The 21,241-nt window shown below is 39.1% G+C and overlaps 1 long non-coding RNA gene across 4 annotated transcripts in view; it reads right to left on the bottom strand.

The window, feature by feature from the left end:
* The window catches only part of LOC129057709 (uncharacterized), a 96,826-nt gene that overhangs the window by 34,909 nt on the left and 40,676 nt on the right, over positions 1 to 21,241 (bottom strand). Inside the window, exon 1 of one of the 4 annotated variants that reach the window (XR_008522430.2) lies at positions 4,613 to 5,142. The exons of the other annotated variants lie outside the window; for them this stretch is intronic. This is a non-coding gene — a long non-coding RNA (uncharacterized LOC129057709). Of the gene's footprint in view, positions 1 to 4,612; positions 5,143 to 21,241 lie in introns of those variants that run through there. 4 annotated transcript variants of the gene reach the window in all.

The following is a 21,241-nucleotide window of genomic DNA, read 5'->3' as shown; positions in this document are numbered from 1 at the left end:
TAATAATCAACCTTGTGAATTCTTTATCTGGCAATTCAGAAATTTCTTCTTGATTTGGATCCATTGCTGGGGTGCTAATGTGATCTTTTGGTGGGTGTTATAGAAACCTTTTGTCATGTTACCTGAATTGCTTTTCTGGTTCCTTTTCATTTGGGTAGACTATATCAGTGGAAAGTTCTGGAACTCAAGGCCTGCTGTTCAGATTCTTTTGTCCCACAGGGTTTTTCCTCCATGGGGTGCTCTCCCCATTTCCCTAGGGGTAGGACTTCCTGAGAGCCAGACGGTAGCGATTCTTTTTGCTCTTCTGGGTCTAGGCACCCAGCAGGACTACCAGGCTCTGCGCTGGTGCTGGGGAATGTCTGCAAAGAGTCCTGTGATGTGAGCTGTCTTCAGGTCTCCCCGCTGTGGATGCCAGCACCTGCTCTGGTGGAGGTGGCAGGAGAGTGAAGTAGACTCTGTGAGAGTCCTTGGTTGAAGGTAGGTTTAGTGTGCTGACTTTCTCAAATGCTGGTGATGCTAGCAGTGAAGCTGTCACGTGCACAGACTCAGGACCTCTGGTTAGCCAGGATGTGGCAGTCAGTGGAATAAGCTGTTGTTTTCTCCTTCCTGAGAGCAGGGTTATTCTGTCATGAGTATTTGTAATGGCCTGAGTTGGTTGGCCTCCAGCCAGGTTTGCGAGAGCACCAGCCACAGTAGTAGTCGGCGGGGGTGGTGGTGGTCTCAGCTTATCCTAAGTTGGCCAGGGCAAGTATTCTCTCGTAACCACTTTAAAATTAAAGAATACTTCCCAAAATATCCCCTGAATCAAAGAGGAAATAAAACCGGAGGTCACAATTTATTTAGACATTAACAAAAGGAGAGCAATTTATAGCAAAACTTTTGGGAAATGGCTACAGTTGCATTCAAAGGAAAACTCATAACTTTACACACCAATCTTATTTTATGATAAAAAGAATGAAAACAAGAGACTAGGTTTCTATCTCTTATAGTATGGTTGTCTAGGTATTTACTAGACCCCCAAATAGTCCTGAAAACAAAAGAGAAGAAAATAAGTGAAATACAGAATAAAATATATTTTAAAATTTGTTCTAAAAAGTATTCAATGATGGTAAAATAGTAAAGAATTACTAGGCCAAATATGAAAGTGAAAGAAGGGACTCAAAGACTATTAAAATCACATCTCTCCCAAGAACATTTGCCTAACTTGGCAAACTTAAGCTTAAGTTGGTTTTCACAGCTTACTGAAGTTGGAGACAGAAGACGAAGTGTAAAGGACTCTAAAACTGGTAAATCAATGGGAGAATCAGCCCATTACATTGGGGATTCCTCACTGTAGAGCTATGGCCTCACTGTAGGGAGAAAAAAATATAAACACACCATCCCAACACATATGCAAACACACAGAGAGGACTTCAGGGAATGTTGCATGGCACTGAGAAGAAGTGGAGAGAAAATATCATCACTGATAATTGATAAACAAAAGCCAGCCCTTTTGGTAATCCCAAAAACTTTAAACCACGAGTTCTAGACTAGAAGTGACTTGGGAGTTTGGAATCAGCTTCCAAGCTCACTTGTATGCATAATGGCAGGGTTCCATTTTTGGCAGCCTCAGCACTGTGGGTCTCATTTTGCTCACTGTCCACTGGAAGCTGCCCTCAGTTCCTTGCTACACAGGCCTTTTCACAGGGCAGCTCACAACATGGCTGCTTCCTTCTTCAAAGCCAGCAAGAGAGTCTGTCAAGTCTGTTAGCAAAATGGAGGCAACAACCTTGTGTAATGTAATCACAGAAAGGAATTTTCATCAGCTTTGCAGTGTTCTAGAGTGGCAAGCCACAAGTCCCACCCACACTCAATGAGAGTAGGTAACATAAAGGGGCCCGGTCTTTCTCTTTAGTACCCAGTGAAGGCTCATGGAAAAGAGCCTGTGAGTGAGTGCAAGCTCCTACTATGCCTGGGGCCCCCAGCTATTCCAGACTAACATCCCAGACCCACCTGGCCCTTAGTTGATTTCTCCTTACCTATTGCCTCTGCTCCCTCCCATGCTCTGCCACCAGTGAACCGGTACACTTGTCCTCTTTCTCCTTGGAAAGGCCCATTCATTTCTGGAATTCAGACTGACCAGTTTTGTGATGGGTTTAAAAAAGTTATAATTTTGTAGTGTATCTAGCTTTTTCCTTTTTTAAATTTTCCTTTCTTTTTCTGTTTTTTTTTTTTTTTTTTTTTTTTTTTTTTGAGACAGGGTCTTGCTCTGTCCCCTAAGCTGGAGTGCAGTGGTACAATAATGGCTTACTGCAGCCTTCACCTTCCAGGCTCAAGCTATCCGCTTGCCTCAGCCTTGCCTCCTGAGTAGCTGGGACCACAGGTGCCAGATACCACGCCCAGCTAATTTTTTGTATGTTTTGTAGACATGGGGTTTCACTATGTTGCCCAACCTGGTCTCAGACTCCTGACCTCAAGTGATCCACCCATCTCGGCCTCCCAAAGTGTTGGGATTACAGGCGTGAGCCACTGCGCTGACTGTATCTGTTTTTTTCTTCTGGTTAGAGTGAAAGTAACACTCTTTACACCTTTCTACATCCTAGACAGAAGTAGAAATAACTGAGATTAGACAGTATTTTGAACTAAACAATAATGAAAATACTCCAGATCAAAATCTGTGGAGGGAAGCTAAAGACAGATGTTAGAGAGAAATCTGCAGCCTTAGAATGCATATATTAAAGAATATTAAAGAAGAAGAAAGGTCAAAAATTAATGACTGAATCTTCTAACTTAAGAAATCCCCAAAAGAGTAGCAGGATAAGCCCAAGTAATGGAAATGGCGGGGTGCAGTGGCTCACGCCTGTCATCTCAGCACTTTGGGAGGCCGAGGCGGGCAGATCACTTGAGGTCAGGAGTTCAACACCAGCCTGGCCAACATGGTGAAAACCCATATCCACTGAAAATAAAAAGAAATTAGCCAGGCATGGTGGTGGGCACCTGTAATCCCAGCTACTACGGAGGCTGAGGCATGAGAATCACTTGAACCCAGGAAGCAGAGGTTGCAGTGAGCCGAGATTATGCCATTACACTCCAGCCTGGGCAGCAGAGCAAGACTCCATCTCCCTGCCCCCCAAAAAAAAGAGAAGAAAAGAAAAGGAAATAAGATAGAACTTAAAGTAACAGTAAGTAATATCCTATAGAACTGATAAAGCCATAAATTTGTTCTTAGGAAAAAAATAATCAAATTGACAATGCTTTGGCACAAGAAGAGGAAGCATTACAAATGAAGAAAGGGATACAGTTCCAGATATAACAGATATTTAAAAGATATTAAAAGAGTTTTAGAATTGACCTTATTTAAATAAATTTGAAAATCTAAATTAAGTAGACAAATTTCTAAAATAGAAACATACAAAATTTGTTAAAATTGTTTCAAGAATAATCAGGATATACAAATAGCCCTAAAATCATAACAGTTATTCTATCAGTAGTTAAAATTATTCTCATAAAGAAAACTCTAGGCCCAGGCAGTTCTACTGGCAAGTTCTACCAAATATTTGGAGAACATATTTGTTCAGTGTTACACAAATTATTCTAGAGCTTACCCAAAGAGGGAACATTCCAGAGCTAATTTTGTGAGGCTTGTATAAACTGTATGCTAAAATCTGACAAGGTAAGTATGAGAATAGAAATTACAGATCAATCCCACTAATGGGCTTTGATTCAGAATTCTAAACAAAATTTTAGGAAATTGAATCAAGCAATGTATTAAAAAGATCAAAGAAAAACAAAATCACACAAAGAAAAACAGACTGCTAATTTTTCTTAGTAAGGTTAAATTTCCATTACTAATAGAAAAAAAGCCGTTAGAAACTTAAGATCCTATGAATATTTTGGGAAGAATTTCATTTGACCCCAGTGTAAATGGAATTGGATCAATACATGTGATCTTTAAACAGTGTTATTACACCAAAGTAGATATATTTTAAATCAACATTAATTATAGAATTTGAAAAAAACAAAATTTATACCAAAAATTTAATGTTTTTGGGCATACAATTTTAGACACTAAAAAGGGAAGAAACATTTTATTTGTGCAAAATCAACATAAAGTAATAGATATTTTTCTCTCTTTAAAAGAAAGAAGTGAAAATGAAAGTACAGCATTTTATATGGAATTGTATGGATTTTCTTAAGAGTTGTTAAATGAACAAATACAGTTCTTTTAATTTGTTTTTGTTATTCTTTGTGAGCATGTTGTTTTATTATAAGTGCATTTCATAGTTTTAATCATAAATAAATGTCTGTGAAATGATTTCTTAAAAAGGTAACGCACTATGAGCAAGTTGGTTTATCCCAGCAAAGAAAGATTGGCTTAAACAGTAAAAAATCAATTAGTGTAATTCACCATGATAACACATTAAAGGAGAAAAATTATGTGGTTATCTCAAAAGATGCAGGAAAATAACTTGATAAAATTAAATATCCATTTATGGATTTTTTAAAAGCCTCTCAACAAAATAGGAATAGAAAGTCATTTTCTTAATTTGACTCTTCTGTTTATTGCTGTATAACAAATCAAGCCAAAATGTAGTGGCTTATCACTATAATAATTATTTATTATCTTGCGTACCTTCTATGGCTCAAGAATTTGGGTGTGGTTCAGCTGAGTGGTTCTGGCTCGGGTTATCATGATGTTGCAGTCAGTCAGTGGCTGAGGCTGGGTTCATTGCAAAGTCTTCTTCACTCACATGTTTGGTTCCTGGGCTGGAAATACTCAGACATCAGGGTGCTGGAACAGCTGGGGCACTTCAGGCATCCCTATCTGTATGAGATCTCTCCATATGGTCTGTTTGTTTTGATTATAACTATTGTTGTGTTAACAAATCACTCAAAAACGTACTGGCTTAAAACAACAATTATTTCTTTTTTCTCATGAATTCTGTAGGTCAAGAAATTCAGAAACACCTCAATTGGGTGGCTGTAGCTCGGGGTTTCATAATGTTGCCATCACAGTGTTGGGATCGTCTTGAGGCTTCTTACATGTTTGGTGCCTGAGCTGGGAAGGCCTGAACATCTGGAACCTGGAACAACTGGGGTTATTTGGGCACACTCATCTCTATCTGGTTTCTTTACATGGTCTCTCCAGCATTGTGACTTCAAGGTATCTGGGCTTCCCATGGAAGTATAGGGATTCAGTGGCACATGTCCCAAAAAAGAGAATTAGGAAGTTGTATCAATTTTTATGATGTAGGCTTAGAAGTAATAGAACTTCACATTTATTGTACACTGTTAGCCAATTCAGGTACAAATGCCCATCCAGGTTTGAAGGGTAGGGTATATAGAATTCACCTCTTCATGGAGGAGTGGCAACTTTCTGGAAGAGCCTGTGGGACTGGAAATATTCTTGCAGCCATGTTTGAAAAATATTGTCTCCCACAGTGATAAAGAGTGTCCAAAACAAATCCCTCCAACAAATGTGCTGCTTAATTTTGAGACACTGAAAGCATTCTCTTCAAGATTGATAATTAAATGAAGATGCTCATTAATACTACTTTTACTGAGCATTGTACTGGAAATGCTAGTCAGTGGAGTGAGAAGAATAAGAAATACAAAATATAAAAGTTAAAAGAGAAGAAAAAAACTGAAATTTGTACAGCATTATTGCACTGTAGAGAATCCAAATGAAATTCTAATAAATTATTAGAATTAAGAGGATTTAGCAAAGTTACTGAATATATCAAAATACAAAAATCAATACATGTCTATGCATCAGCACTTAGAGTAAAAAATTTTACTTAACCTGGGAAAAGATAAAGGTAAGACATGGAATAAAAACCCTATCTATTAGCAAAGAAATAGATAGTACCTGGAAAACAATATATAACTAAATATCATTGGTAGATGGGCCAAATACATGAAACTGAATAGAGAAAAAAAATTCAAGCATTCATGGAAATTTAGTGTGTGATAAAGATGGCATTCCACATTAAAAAGCAGATGTACTTTTCAATAAGTAATGTTGGTTTGAATGGCTTAATATTGTATACAATGTAAAGTTAAACCAATGATTCATTCCTTACACCAAAAGAAAATCCAGAAGATCTAATACATAAATTAAAAATTAATAAATAAAATCACTAATAAAAACAAAATTAAAATATATTATTTACAAAAGCATCAAAAGTATAACACTTAGGAATAAATCTAAGACAAGATATGAAGACCTCTACTCAGGAAACTATAAAACATTACTGAAAAAATTAAAGATGATTGAAATAGCCAAGTTTATGAGCTGGTAGATTCAAGACGTCAATTCTTTCTGAATTGATCTATAGATGTAATGTAAATCAATTCAAGATCCCAACAAGTTTTTACAGAAATCAATAAATATGTATGGAAGGGCAAAGATCCAAGAATAATCAAGACACTTTTGAACAAAGTAGGTAGACTTGATTTACCAGCTGTCAAGACTTACTATAAAATTATAATAGTAAGATAATGTGGTTTTTGAACAGGACAAAAGAAATGGGTGAGAATAGAAAGCACAGAAACAGACCCATATATTTGTGAAAACTTAATTTTTGAACAAAGCTTGAATTATGATCTCTGAAGAAAGAATAGACTTCGGGGGTATTATGCAAAAAAATGAAATTAGGGAATTTGTAAATTATATTTTCTTCCTTTCCTTTTAGAGGCTTATACACTCCTACCCATTGCCATATAATTTGCAGTGCCTGTCTGTCGGAGGAGTATATGCTTCTGTTCCACTGAGTCTAGCTTAAACTGGTATGTACCACATGTGAACAGATTATTTAAGAATCATTATGTAGTAGGATGTTGCTCTTTCTTTCTGTCACAAGAATGGCATGTCCCAAAAAAGGGCCATTCTTTCAGTCTGGGTCCCAGGATGAGAAGACATGTGGGTCCTGGAATGAGAATACACTTAGGGTAGAGCTGAAGCTGCCAAATTGCAGTTGTTGACACTGATATGAATAAAAAATAACATATACTGGTGCAAGCTACGAAGATTTGGAAGGCAGAGTTGTTTGTTACTACAGCAAAGCTGACTAATAAAGACATAGAGCAAAAATAAAAATTTTACAAGGTGGTATAATGTGTCTTCATGAAACTGGGAGAAATTTAACAAACAAGATATCTTGATTTTGTTTATTTGTAGTCTTCTTGTTTTCGGGTTGTCAATAATATGTCATTGTTACCATTTTATGCAGTGAATGCTTATTTTTTTACCTGCATATTTATTACTTTCATTGCTTTTCATTCTTCTTGTACCCCATACTTGCCATATGAGATCACCTTCCTTCTTCCTGAAATATATCCTTTAGAACTTCATTTTCTAAGATCCTTCTTATGGTAAATTCTTTCACTGTTTGTTTATCTGAAAATATATGTTTTTCTCCATAATTGTTAAAAGACTTTTTTCCTGGGCATAGAATTCTAGGTTAATTTTTTTTCCTATGCGTTGAAGAGATTTCATTCTCTTCTGACTTTCAATGTTGCTGATGAGAACTATACTGTCAGCTTCACTATCACTCCTTTGAAGGTAACCTGTCTTTTCTGGATACTTTCATTAATTTATTTTTGCTTCTGGTGTACTTCAGTTTCACTGTGTTGTATCTAGTTATACATTTCTTTGTATTTATTATGCTTGGGACTCATTAATATCGTTGAATCTGTGTGCTGGTTTCTTTCATCAGTTCTGAAAAATTTTTCGGCATTACCTCTTCAATATTGCTTTTCTGTGTTCTCTGTTCCAGAGAGTGTTTTTATTTCCTCTCCTTGTGTATATTAGTTTGGGTTCTTCAGAGAAACAGAACCAAAATGATATGTAGATATAGATATAGATATAGATTTCTTTCTACATGTGATTGTAGAGGCTTGGGAAGTTTACAATCTGCAAGGTAGGCTGACAGTTTGGAGACCTAGGAAAGAGTTGCAGTTCAATTTCAAGGGCAGTCTTTTGGCAGAATTTCTTCTTGCTTTGGGAAGTTGGTTTTTTTTTTTTTTTTTTTTCTTATTCATGCCTTCTACAGATTAGATGAGGCCCACCTATATTATGGAGGGAAATCCCTTTTATTCAAAGTGTACTGATTTAAATGATAATATAATCTAAGAAATACCTTTACGGAAACATCTAGAATAGGCCGGGCATGGTGGCTCACGCCTGTAATCCCAGCACTTTGAGAGGCCGAGGCGGGTGAATCACGAGGTCAGGAGATCAAGACCATCCTGGCTAACACGGTGAAACCCCATCTCTACTAAAAATACAAAAAATTAGCTGGGCATGGTGGCAGGTGCCTGTAGTCCCAGCTACTTGGGAGGCTGAGGCAGGAGAATTGCTTGAAGCCAGGAGGCAGAGGTTGCAGTGAGCTGAGATCACACCACTGCACTCCAGCCTGGGTGAAAGAGCAAGACTGTCTCAAAAAAAAAAAAAAAAAAGAAACATCTAGAATAATGTTTGACCAAATATATGGATACCATGGCCTAACCAAGTTGTTAAATAAAATGTACCATCATTTTGTGAAACTCTGGGTACAATTTCAACCTCACTTTGTCTTAATCCATGTCCTTTTCTCTTTTTTATAATTTCCATATCTTTGTTTCTTTATGCAAAATTTTAGACAACTTTTATAATTTATGTCAGTAATTCTCTTTGTATCTAATCAGTTGTCAAATCCATCACTGATTTATAGTTTTAGCTGCTAAGTTTTCCTTCTACAGGTTTTACTTGGTTCTTTTTCTTACATAGTCAGTCATTCTTTTTTTTCTTCTTTGAGACGGAATCTTGCTCTGTCACCCAGGCTGGAGTGCAATGGCGCCATCTCGGCTCACTGCAAACTCCGCTCCCAGGTTCAAGTGATTCTCCTGCCTCAGCCTCCCGAGTAGCTGGGATTACAGGCGCGTGCCACCACGCCCAGATAATTTTTATATTTTTAGTAGAGGCGGGGTTTCACCATGTTGGCCAGGCTGGTCTCAAACTCCTGACCTCAGGTGATCCGCCCACCTCGGCCTCCCAAAGTGCTGGGATTATAAGTGTGAGCCACTGTGCCCGGCCAGTCATTCTTTATACTATTGTTCTTTACTTATTTTTTCTTTCTTTAAGTTCATATTCTGTTTCTGATCATTCCCGTATCTGAAGTCTTTGATGATCTGGTTATGTTAACTCTAGCTTCTGCTGGCTTTTGATCATGGCATCTTGTTTTCTTTCATATTTTGTGATTTTTGTTTACATATTATGTTCTATAGAATTTTATCTATGGGAGTTTTTTGAGGCCTGTAATGAAGGTAGATTTCCTTCTGCCAGGTATCTGAGGGTGCATTTTGTCCAAGAACACTTTAAACTAAATTATTGTTAGCTTGACCATCTAGATAATGTGAATTCAGACTATAAGCCTACTTGTTTGGTTTGAAATTCTCAGCTAAGATTTTGTTTTTCTTTTCTACTCTGTAGTAAGGTTTGAGGTGGATCATTCTCTCTGCAGTTTCCTAATGGAAGAGGAGGAAAGAATAGGTTTATTGCTAGTTCACTCTTACACTAGGTCCCAATGTCATTAGGTCACATAATAGATGACCCCTACCCAGTCACCTAGTTTTTGGACTGAGTATTCTCTATTTTCTTGCTAGGTATAGTATTCCATTTTCTTGCTATTTTCTAATGCATTTAAAGAGATTATCTTAAGTTTTGCCATGTTTTATTTTCACCTGAGAGTTGTCCAGGTTACTTAGTTTGCCATACTCCTGGAAATTGACACCTTTTCTGTACATACATTAACATTAGTAATTGAACTGCAGCTTTTTTTTTTTTTTTTTTTTTTTTACTTTCAGGTAAATCATTATTAGATTTCCAGGTATTTCCTGCTTTTGACTTGGGAGATAGTCTGTCTTTTACATCACTTCTTCAGAATTCCATTCTAATATGTGTTTTGTTTATAGGGTTAACTCTCAAGGAGTGACTTAATTTCCAAGTCCCCTCATGTTCTGACTGAAAGGCTTAGGGCACACAGCGGCAGGAGTTACAGATGACTTATATCAACTCTGCTGTCCTTGGCATCTTTGTAAATCTTTTTGTTACTTGAACAATACAGATTATTTAAACTGAGAAGTAATGGCTTTTAAAATATGCAGAATGGAGCAAAAAATTATGTGTAGATAGTTAATTGTAAAAGAGAAAACATGGGTCCTTGATATCTATTAGGATACCTAAAGTCATGAGTTAGTTGTGAACGACCAGATTTCCAAAAACCACCACAGGATATCAACCTATTCTACCTTACATAATTACTGAAATAGTATTAACTGTAAACATGATCTGAAACTGCAAAATCCAGTCTATACTGATAACATACTAATTGCTGTTGCACAACAGTTCTCTGCATAGGGGAACATGACAAGTTCTAGATCGGTGGGGTCCTCCTGGCCTTCTGGGTGATTATCCAGCATCAGACTTGGAAGAAGTATGGGAAGGGGATTGTTTTGGGAGATACAATATTACAGCAGAAAGCAAAAGACCCTCCTCAAAAGGCATTCTTATGTTTTAAGTGCTTCCTTAAAGAACAACATGACTGGCCAGACCCTCACCTCCCACTAGTCCTTGTGAGAGGTGACACCGTGCTGGCAGTCCTCACAGCCCTCGCTCGCTCTCGGCGCCTCCTCTGCCTGGGCTACCATTTTGGCGGCACTTGAGGAGGCCTTCAGCCCACTGCTGCACTGTGGGAGCCCCTTTCTGGGTTGGCCAAGGCCGGAGCCCACTCCCTCAGCTTGCAGGGAGGTGTGGAGGGAGAGGCGGGAGCGGGAACCTGGGTTGTGTGCGGCGCTTGCGGGCCAGCTGGAGTTCCGGGTGGGCGTGAGCTTGGCGGCCCCGCAGTTGGAGCAGCTGGCCGGCCCTGCCGGCCCCGGGCAATGAGGGACTTAGCACCCGGGCCAGCAGCTGTGGGGGGTATACTGGGTCCCCCAGCAGTGCCAGCCCACCGGCGCTGCGCTCGATTTCTCGCAGGGACTTAGCTGCCTTCCTGCGGGGCAGGCCTCGGGACTGCAGCCTGCCATGCCTGAGCCTTCCCCCGCCTCCGTGGGTTCCTGTGCAGCCCGAGCCTCCCCCAGCGCCCCCTGCTCCATGGCGCCCAGTCCCATTGACCACCCAAGGGCTGAGGAGTGCGAGCACATGGCTCGGGACTGGCAGGCAGCTCCACCTGCAGCCCTGGTGCCGGATCCACTAGGTGAAGCCAGCTGGGCTCCTGAGTCTGGTGAGGACATGGAGAGTCTTTATATCTAGCTCAGGGATTGTAAACACACCAATCGGCACTCTGTATCTAGCTCAAGGTTTGTAAACACACCAATCAGCACCCTGTGTTTAGCTCAAGGTCTGTGAGTGCACCAATTGACACTCTGTATCTAGCTGCTCTGGTGGGGCCTTGGAGAACCTTTATGTCTAGCTCAGGGATTGTAAACACACCAATCGGCACTCTGTATCTAGCTCAAGGATTGTAAACACACCAATCAGCACCCTGTGTTTAGCTCAAGGTCTGTGAGTGCACCAATCAACACTCTGTATCTAGCTGCTCTGGTGGGGCCTTGGAGAACCTTTATGTCTAGCTCAAAGATTGTAAACACACCAATGGGTACTCTGTATCTAGCTCAAGGATTGTAAACACACCAATCAGCACCCTGCGTTTAGCTCAAGGTTTGTGAGTGCACCAATCGATACTGTGTATCTAGCTGCTCTGGTGGGGCCTTAGAGAACCTGTGTGTCCAAACTCTGTGTCTAACTAATCTGATGGGGACATGGAGAACATTTGTATCTAGCTCAGGGATTGTAAACGCACCAATCAGCGCCCTGTCAAAACAGGCCACTTGGCTCTACCAATCAGCAGGATGTGGGTGGGGCCAGATAAGAGAATAAAAGCAGGCTGCCCGAGCCAGCAGTGGCAACCCGCTGGGGTCCCCTTCCACACTGTGGAAGCTTTGTTCTTTCACTCTTCGCAATAAATCTTGCTACTGCTCAGTCTTTGGGTCCATGCTGCTTTTATGAGCTGTAACACTCACCGCGAAGATCTGCAGCCTTCACTCCTGAACCCAGCGAGACCACGAGCCCACAAGCCCACCGGGAGGAACGAACAACTCCAGACGCACTGCCTTAAGAGCTGTAGCACTCACCGCGAACGTCTGCAGCTTCACTCCTGAGCCAGCGAGACTACGAACCCACCAGAAGGAAGAAACTCCGAACACATCCAAACATCAGAAGGAACAAACTGCAGACGCACCACCTTAAGAGCTGTAACACTTACCGCGAGGGTCCGCGGCTTCATTCTTGAAGTCAGTGAGACCAAGAACCCACCAATTCCGGACACACTTGCTTTGTGTCCTAGCTGCCTCCAATACTTTGAATAACTTTGGGAAAGGGGTTAATATTGCGAAGCCACCATTTCGTTGACTGTAAACAGAGGATACTGCTGCCCGCATAGGATTAACATGTGATTAATTAAATGAGGGGCTTTCAAGATAGCTGACTAGGAGCATGCTGCACTCACCTCCTTCACAAGGAAGGACCAAACCAATGAGTCGATAATCATACTTCAAATAGAGTGTCTAAGAGAGAATACTGGAATTCATCAGGGAAGTTGCAGGGAACTTCTGAGGCAAGTAAGGAGAGGGAAGGAAAGCAGCCAACCTAGCCAGGATTGGCTCAGAGCTAGGAGGAATTCTCCATGGCGGGGAAAAGGAAAGCGAGAAAGCCCCAGTGGGCCACACTCCCACCATGGATTCCTGCAGTCCTAGCCATAGGAGAGCCCATTGGCCCTTGTGGGCCGTGAGACTGGAGTCCACAAGACAGTGCTGTTCCAGAAAGGGAGTTCATGCTGGGTCCCATATACTCCAGAGATGCAAGCAGCTGCAGCATGGTGCCATTTTGAGAGCCCAACCCCCACCAGACTGTATTCTGCCCTGGGGCCTAACAGCCCTGCATCTCTACATCCCTGAAGTCCTGCTGACATCTCCCCACATCTACCCACAGGGCTGCAGCATTGCAATGCTGAATGGATCCAGCAGTGTAGCTGGGTCCCTGGCACTCTAGCTCATGCGTTGTCTTACACCCTGGGGAGTGGATGGTGCAGTGCACCAGGGAGCTGCTCCTGGGACAAAGGGATCCAAAGTGTGCCCACACCAGAACCTGAAAGTCACCTTCCCAGGGCCACTACAACTGAAAAAAAACTGACTCCCTCTAGCAACAGGAATACCATGCACCTGCATGTACCTTCAGGAAGCCTGATGACTGGCCTGCCCATGCACCATCCCAGGGCCTGAGGAAAGGCCCACCCTGTCTACTACCACCATTGCCAGAAATTGAGTGCATTGTCCAGGGGCCTGGGGATCAACACACCCTGCCTGCTGCTGGTGCCTGCACACACCAAGAAGACTGAGGACAGGTCCACCCCTCACACTGCTGCTCCCACCACCACCAACCATGCATGTCATCCAGGGGCCTGCAAATTGATCCACCCTGCCTGCCGCTGCTGGCACGCATACACACGGTTCAGGGGCCTGATCCACTTCAACCGCCGCCGCCACCCATGCATGTTGTCTGGGGGTTGGGGATCAGCCTGCCTTGCCCACTGCTACTGACACCCATGCATATCATATAGGGGCCTAAGGATGAGCCCACCCAGCCCACCACCAGCATTCATGTGCTGTCCCAGAGGCTCAGTAGCCAGCCTGCCCAACTTGCCATCACTGTCAGCAGTACCTACCTGTTTGTGCCACTTGGGGACCTGGGCATCAGCCCATCTAGCCAGCCACTGCCATCACTGGTGCCCATGCATGCTGCTTATGGGATTGAAAGTTGGCTCACCACTGCTACTGCCACCACCAGCACCACAAATGCCACCAAAAGACCCAACAATCCAGCCACTTGCCCTGCTGCTTCCGCCACCACCAACGTACACCACTTGGTGCAACCCGAAGGCCCAAGGACCAACCTGCCTGGATCCACCTCCAATGATGCCAGCATATGCCACTTGAGGACCTGAAGCCTGGTATGCCCAACCCACCACCAGCACTGATGCCTAAGGACTGGCTCTCCTGGCATTCCCATCCCCAGAAAAGCCTTACCACAGCCTCCACTAATGGCTGGCAGCCTAAGCCATTGAGGAATTCACAGATGCCACTGATGCTGATTACAGCCAAAGAAATCATAGGGAAAGTACACTACTGCACCCACCCAAAACCAAAGCAAAAGGACCTTATTTTCTGTAGGTAAATGTATCTACAGAAAAAGCATTTCCCTAAGAAAGCCAACCCATAAAATTGAAAGAAGTGACTATTAAACCAGATGAACAGATATCAATGTAAGGACACACAAAACATGAAAAGAATGCAAACATGACACATCCAAAGGAACAAACAATTCTCTAGTAACTGATCCCAAGGAAAAGACAATCTTTCACATGCCTGAAAAAGAATTTAAAATAATATTGAAGAAATTCAGTGAGTGACAACACAGATAAATACTACAAAGAAATTTAAAAAAAAATTTATGATCTAAATGAGAAATTTAATGAAGAGATCGATGTTATAAAAAAAGAACCAAACAGAAATCATGGAACTGAAGAATTTAATGAATGATATAAAAATATAATTAAGAGCTTCAACAATAAACTAGATCAAGTTTATTAAGAATTCAGAAATTTAAGTTCAGAAAGAACTTAGAAACAATCCAGTCAAACACACAACAACAACAACAACAGAAACAAAGGAAGAAAGGAAGAAAAAAAAAGAATTTTAAAAATGAAGAAAGCCTACATGACATACAAAGCAACACTATAAAGTGACCAAATATTCAAATTTTGGGATTTTCAGAGGGAGAAGAAATGGGCAAAGGCATAGAAAACCTATTTAACAAAATAATAGCTGAAAAGTTCCCAAGGCTTGTAAAAGATATAGAGATCCAGAGAGGAAGCTCAGAGATCTCCCAATAGATTTAACCCAAAAAGGTCTTCTCCAAGGCTCACTATAGTTAAACTGTCAAAAGTCAAAGACAAAGAGAGAATTCTATAAACCGTGAGAGAAAATCATCATGTCACATTAAGAAAATCCCCATTAGATTCACAGTGAATTTCTCAGCAGAAACCTTCCAGGCCAGGAGAGAATAGAGTGATATATTCAAAGTGCTAAAAACAAAACAAAACAAAACAAAAAAAACCTGTTAGCCAAGAATATTATATCCGGCAAAGCTATTCTTCAAATATGAAGGACAAATAAAGTCTTTCCCAGGCAAGCACAAATGGAGGGAATTCATCACCACTAGACTGGCTCTGCAATAAATGCTTAGAGTCATACATCTGGAAGCAAAAGGATGATATCTGCCATCCTAAAAACACACAAAAGTATAAAACTCACTGGCACAACAGACTCACAAAAGAGAAAGAAAAAGGACTTAAACATGATTACTACAAAAAACCACCAAATTGTAAAGGTAAATAATAAAAGAGGAAAAAAGGAACAAAAAACATACCAAAAAATCAGAAAACAATTAAAATACCAGGAGTAAGTCGTCACCTATCAATAACAGCCTTGACTGTAAATGGTTTAAAATTCCCAATTAAAATATACAGACTACTGAATTGATAACAAAACAAGACCCAGCTATAGCTGCCTACAAGTAACTAACTTCATCTGTAAAGACACACATAGATTGAACATGAAGGGATGGAAAAAAATATTCCATGCAAACAGAAACCAAAAGCATGCAGGAGTAGCTATACTTATGTCAGATAAAATAGACTTAAATCTAAAAACATAAAAAGAGACAAAGAAGGTGATTATATAATAATAAAGATATTAATTCAGCAAGAGGATGCAACAATTCTAAACATATATACACCTAAAACCAGAGCATCCAGATATATAAAGCCAATATTATTAGACCTAAAGAGCAAGATGGACCCAAATACAATAACAGTTGGGGAGTTCTGTAACCCATTTTCAGCATTGGACAGATCATCTAGACAGAAAATCAACAAAGAAACATTGAATTTAATCTGCACTGTAGACCAAATAGATCTTACAGACATTTATGGAACATTTTATCCAATAGCTATAGAATAAACATTCCCCTCATCAGCACATGAAACATTCTTTAGTGTAGACCATTTGTTAGACTACAAAACAAGTCTTAACAAATTTTTAAAAATCAAAATTATATAAGGTATCTTCTCAGATCACAATTTCTAAAACTAGAAATCCATAACAAGAAGAACTTTGAAACTGTACAAATACATACAAATTAGGTAACATGCTCCTGAAACACCACTGGGTCAATAAAGGAATTAAGAAGGAACTTTAAACATTCTGTGAAAATATAAAAATAGAAACACAACACACCAAAATCTACAAGATACAGCAAAAACAGTGCTGAAAGGGAAGTTTACGATAACAAATGCCTATATCAAAAAAGTGGAAAGATTTCAAATAAACAACCTAACGATGCACCTTAAGAAACCTGAATAGTAAAAACAGACCAAACACAAAATTAGTAGAAGGAAAGAAATAATAAAGACCAGAGCAAAACTAAATAAAATAGAGCCTAAAAATACACAGAATCAATGCAATGAAGAGTGACTTTTTGGAAAAGATAAATAAAATTGGTAAACTGCTAGCTAGACTAACCAAGAAAAAAGAGATAAGATCCAAATAAATAAAGTCAGAAATGAATAAGAAGAAATCACAATTGATTCCACAGAAATACAAATGATCTTTAAAAAGTAATATGAAAAACTCTGTACTAACAAATTGGAAGACTTAGAGGAAATGGATAAATCCCTGGACACATACAACCTATCAAGAATGAGCCAAGAAGAAATAGAAAACTTGAACAGACCAATAATGAGTAACAAAGTTGAATCAATAATAAGTCTCCCAACAAAGAAAAACCCAGGACCAGATGGCTTTACTGCTGAATTCTACAAAAGTTATAAAGAAGAACTAACACTGATTCTTCTCAAATTACTCCAAAAAATTGAACAGGAGAAAATTCTCCCCAGCCGATTTGCTGAGGCTAGCATTATTCCAATATGAAAACCAGACAAGGGCACAGCAAAAGAAAGAAAACTACATGCCAGTATCTCTAATTAACACAGATGCAAAAATCACCAACCAAATGCTAGGAAACTGAATCCAATAACACATCAAAAAGATAGTGCACCACGATTAAGTGGGATTTATCCCAGGGATGCAAGGATGGTTCAACATATGCAAATCAATAAACATGATACATCACGCTAACAGAATGAGGGACAAAAACCATATGGTCACTCCATAGATGCAGAAAAGCATTTGATTAAATTCAACATCCCTTCATTATAAAAACTCTCAACAAATCATGCATAGAATCAACATACTTCAACATAATAAAGATTATATATGATCAACCCACAGCTACCATCATACTGAATGGGGAAAATCTGAAAGCCTTTCCTCTAAGAACTGAAACTAGATAAGAATGCCCACGTTTACCACTTTTATTTGACATAGTACTGGAAATTCTAGCCAGAGCAATCAAGCAAGAAAAATAAATAAAAAACATTCAAGTTGGAAAAGAGGAAGTCAAATTGGCCCTCTTTGCAAATGACATAATCTCATATAGAGAAAAACCTAAAGACTCTACCAAAAAACTCTTAGAACTGATAAATGAATTCAGTAAAGTTGCAGGATACAAAATTAACATACAAAATCAGTAGCCTTTCTATATTCCAATTATGAACTAACTGAAAAAAGAAATCAAGAAAGCAATCCCACTTATAACAGCTAAAAAGATTACCTAGGAATAAATTTAACTAAGGTGGTGAAAAAGCTTTACAATGAAAATTTAAAAATATTGATGAAAGAAATTGAAGAGGACACAAACAAATGGAAAAACATCCCTTGCTCATGGACTGGAAGAATTAATATTGTTAAAATGACCATACTACCTGAAGCAATCTACAGACTCAATGCAATCCCTATCAAAATACCAATGATGTTCTTCACAGAAATAGAAAAAACAATCCTAAAATTCATATGGAGCCACAAAACACCCTAAATAGCAAAAACAATACTAAGCAAAAAGAATAAAGCTGGAGGTATCACACTATCTGACTTCAAGATATACTACAAAGCTATAACAATCAAAATAGCATGGCATTGGTATGAAAAATGAAACAGAGAACCCAAAAATAAATCCACATATTTACAGCCAACTGACTTTTGACAAAGGTGCCAAGAGTATACAATGGGAAAGGATACCCTCTTTAAATGGTGCTAGGAAAACTGGATATTCATATGCAGAAAAATCAAATAGACCCCTATCTCTCACTGTATACAAAAATCAACTCAAAAATGGATTAAAGACTTAAACATAAGATTCAAAACTCTACTGCTACTAGAAATAAACATAGGAGAAATGTGTTAGGACATTGGTCTAGGTAAATCTTTTATGGCTAAGACTTCAAAAGCATAGGCAATGAAAACAAAAATAGACAAATAGGACCATGTTAAACTAAAAAACTTCTGCACAGTAAAGGAAACAACCAACAGAGTGAAGACACAATCTATAGAATGGGAGAAAATATTTATAAACTATTTGTCCAACAAGCGACTAACATTCAGAATATATAAGGAGGTCAAACAACTCAATAGCAAAAACACAAATAATCCCATTAAAAAGTGGGCGTGGTGGCTCATGCCTGTGATCTCAACACTTTTGGTGGCCAAGGCAGGAGGACTGCTTGAGGCCAGGAGTTTGAGACCAACCTGGACAATACAGGGAGATTCCATCTCTACAAAAAAATTTTTTAAATTAGCCAGGCATGGTGGTATATGTCTGCTTTCCCTGCTACTTGTGAGGCTGAGGCAGGAGGATTATTTGAGCCCAGGAAATTGAGACTGCAGTGAGCTATGATTGCACCACTGCACTCCAGCCTGGGTTACAAAGTGAGACCCTGTCTCTAAAAACAACAAAATAAGTGAGCCAATGATTTGAACAGACTTTTCTCAAAACTAGACATACAAATGGCCAACAGGTATATGAAAAAATATGTTCTACATCACGAATCATCAGTGACATGAAAATCAAAACCACAATGAGATATCATCTCACATCAGTCAGAAAGGCTATCATCAAAAACGAGAAAAAATGAAAAATGCTGGCAAAGATGCAGAAAAAGGGAACTCTTATATCTTGTTTGTGGTAATGTAAATTAGTACTGCCACTAAAGAAAACAGTATGGTTTCTCCAAAAAGCAAAAATAGAACTACTATATGATCCAGCAATCCCACTACTGGGTATTTATTCAAAGGAAAGGAAATTAGTATATCCAAGGGATACCTGTGCCCCCATGTTTACTGCAGCAGTATTTACAATAATAGTTATGGTATCAGCCTACATGTCCATCAGTAGATGAATGGATAAAGAAAATGTGGTATATATACACAATGAAATACTATGCAGCCGTAAAAATAACAAAATCCTGTCATCTGCAGCAAGACAAATGGAACTGGAGGTCATTGCATTAAGTGAAATAAGCCAGGCACAGAAAGACAAATATTACATGTTCTCACCCCTATGTGGGAGCTAAAAATGTTGATTTCATAAAGGTAGAGAGTAGAATGATGGTTACCAGAGCCTGAAAAGAGAAGGAGGTGAAGAAAGCTTGATTAATGGGTACAAATGTACAGTTAGATGTGTTCTAAGTTAGATAAGAAGTTCTTGTTTTCGACAGCACAGTAGTGTGAATAGACAAAAAGTTATTGTGTATTTCAACATAGCTAGAAGAAAAGATTTAAAATGTTCCCCACACAAATAAATGATAAATGTCTGCATGATGGATATTCTAATTACCCTGATTTGATCATTACACATTGTATGCATGTATCAAAATATCGCACTTATTCCCTACATATGTGTAATTGTTAAGTATTAACTAAAACAAAAAACAAAAAACAAAAAAACCATGACTGACAACTGTCTTTTGTCTCCTTTGCAAGTTTATCCATTTCCTAGCATAAAGATAACACTAAATGTATTTCTCAAACAAAGTAATTATCTTTGAATTACTTTGGCAGCCTAAAAAGTAGACAGAGTACTTGTGAATTTAACACTTTTTTATATGCTAGGGCATGTTTACTGTATGGATTTCTTCAGCTTGAGATGAAGGTTAACTGAAGCCACCTCCGTCTTACCATTATATTTTGCAGATTATTAAACCAACTTTTACTTTTGGTACTTCAATGCAGCAGTAGAAGTTATATTGCCTATTGCTTCCTAGGCATTTTGTACAGACCTTCTTCTAAGTCCCACTTCTGAGAAAAGAGATTATTTCCAGTTCATTTCCTCAACTACCAGTTAAAGGCTTTTTGTATGTTGCTGAAGTTTTATTTCTCACTTGAAAAGTAGCTGTGCCCTAGCCTCCAAAATTACTAAAACAGTTTCATAAATCTTTTTCTTCTTTCTTTTTGTTTCTTCAGAGCATATATGGGAAACTTACTACGTCATCAGCCTCAAACAAGGGAGAATTTGACAATGGGCTTTATCCCAGAGTTATTGTCTGGCTAAAACAATCACTTTCTTAGATTTTTCACCTTTTCTTCAACAACATTAGGACTGGATGTTGTCTTTCTTTGCAGGACCCTTTGTAAAACAAAAGAGAATTTGTATACCTTTGCATTTGTATACGACAAATGCAACTGATGGAGAACAGCAAGATTACATTGAAGTGAGGCTGCAAGGCATTGGGCTAGGCATACCTTCTGGATTTCTATAGTGACTGGATACCCCAAATTATGACAATTTATTCAAATTTGTGCTCTCACAAAATGATAAGGTTTTACCTTAAATGAAACTTCAAGATCACCCAAAGATAGTTGAGGCAGAAAACATTAAGTCTGTAAATGCCAATGATCAGGTATCGCAAAACGTAGGAATTGTACTTGAAATTCTATGAGCCTTTGAATAACTGGATTTTAGAGTCAGCATTTTACATAACTCAGTATATTTCTTTTCCATCTGTTAAAGTCTATAGAGAACAGATTTTTTATTTGCTCTAAGAAAGAAATTAGAGGCTTAGTTCATTGAAAGTTATCTGACATCAAATATCAAGACCAAACAAGAGAATTGTTTATTTGATGCTCAGACCTTTGCATTCATTGGCTTTTCCTCTCCTCAGAGCATTAATTTTGAGTACAAAAGAATCCATCAAATATCTCTGATGCCAGACTT

This window comes from Pongo abelii, chromosome 12 (genome assembly GCF_028885655.2).
Source record: "Pongo abelii isolate AG06213 chromosome 12, NHGRI_mPonAbe1-v2.0_pri, whole genome shotgun sequence".
NCBI classification, from domain to species: Eukaryota; Metazoa; Chordata; class Mammalia; order Primates; family Hominidae; genus Pongo; species Pongo abelii.
Note: the sequence above shows the minus strand (reverse complement) of the source record. Positions and strands in the feature narration are given on the sequence as shown.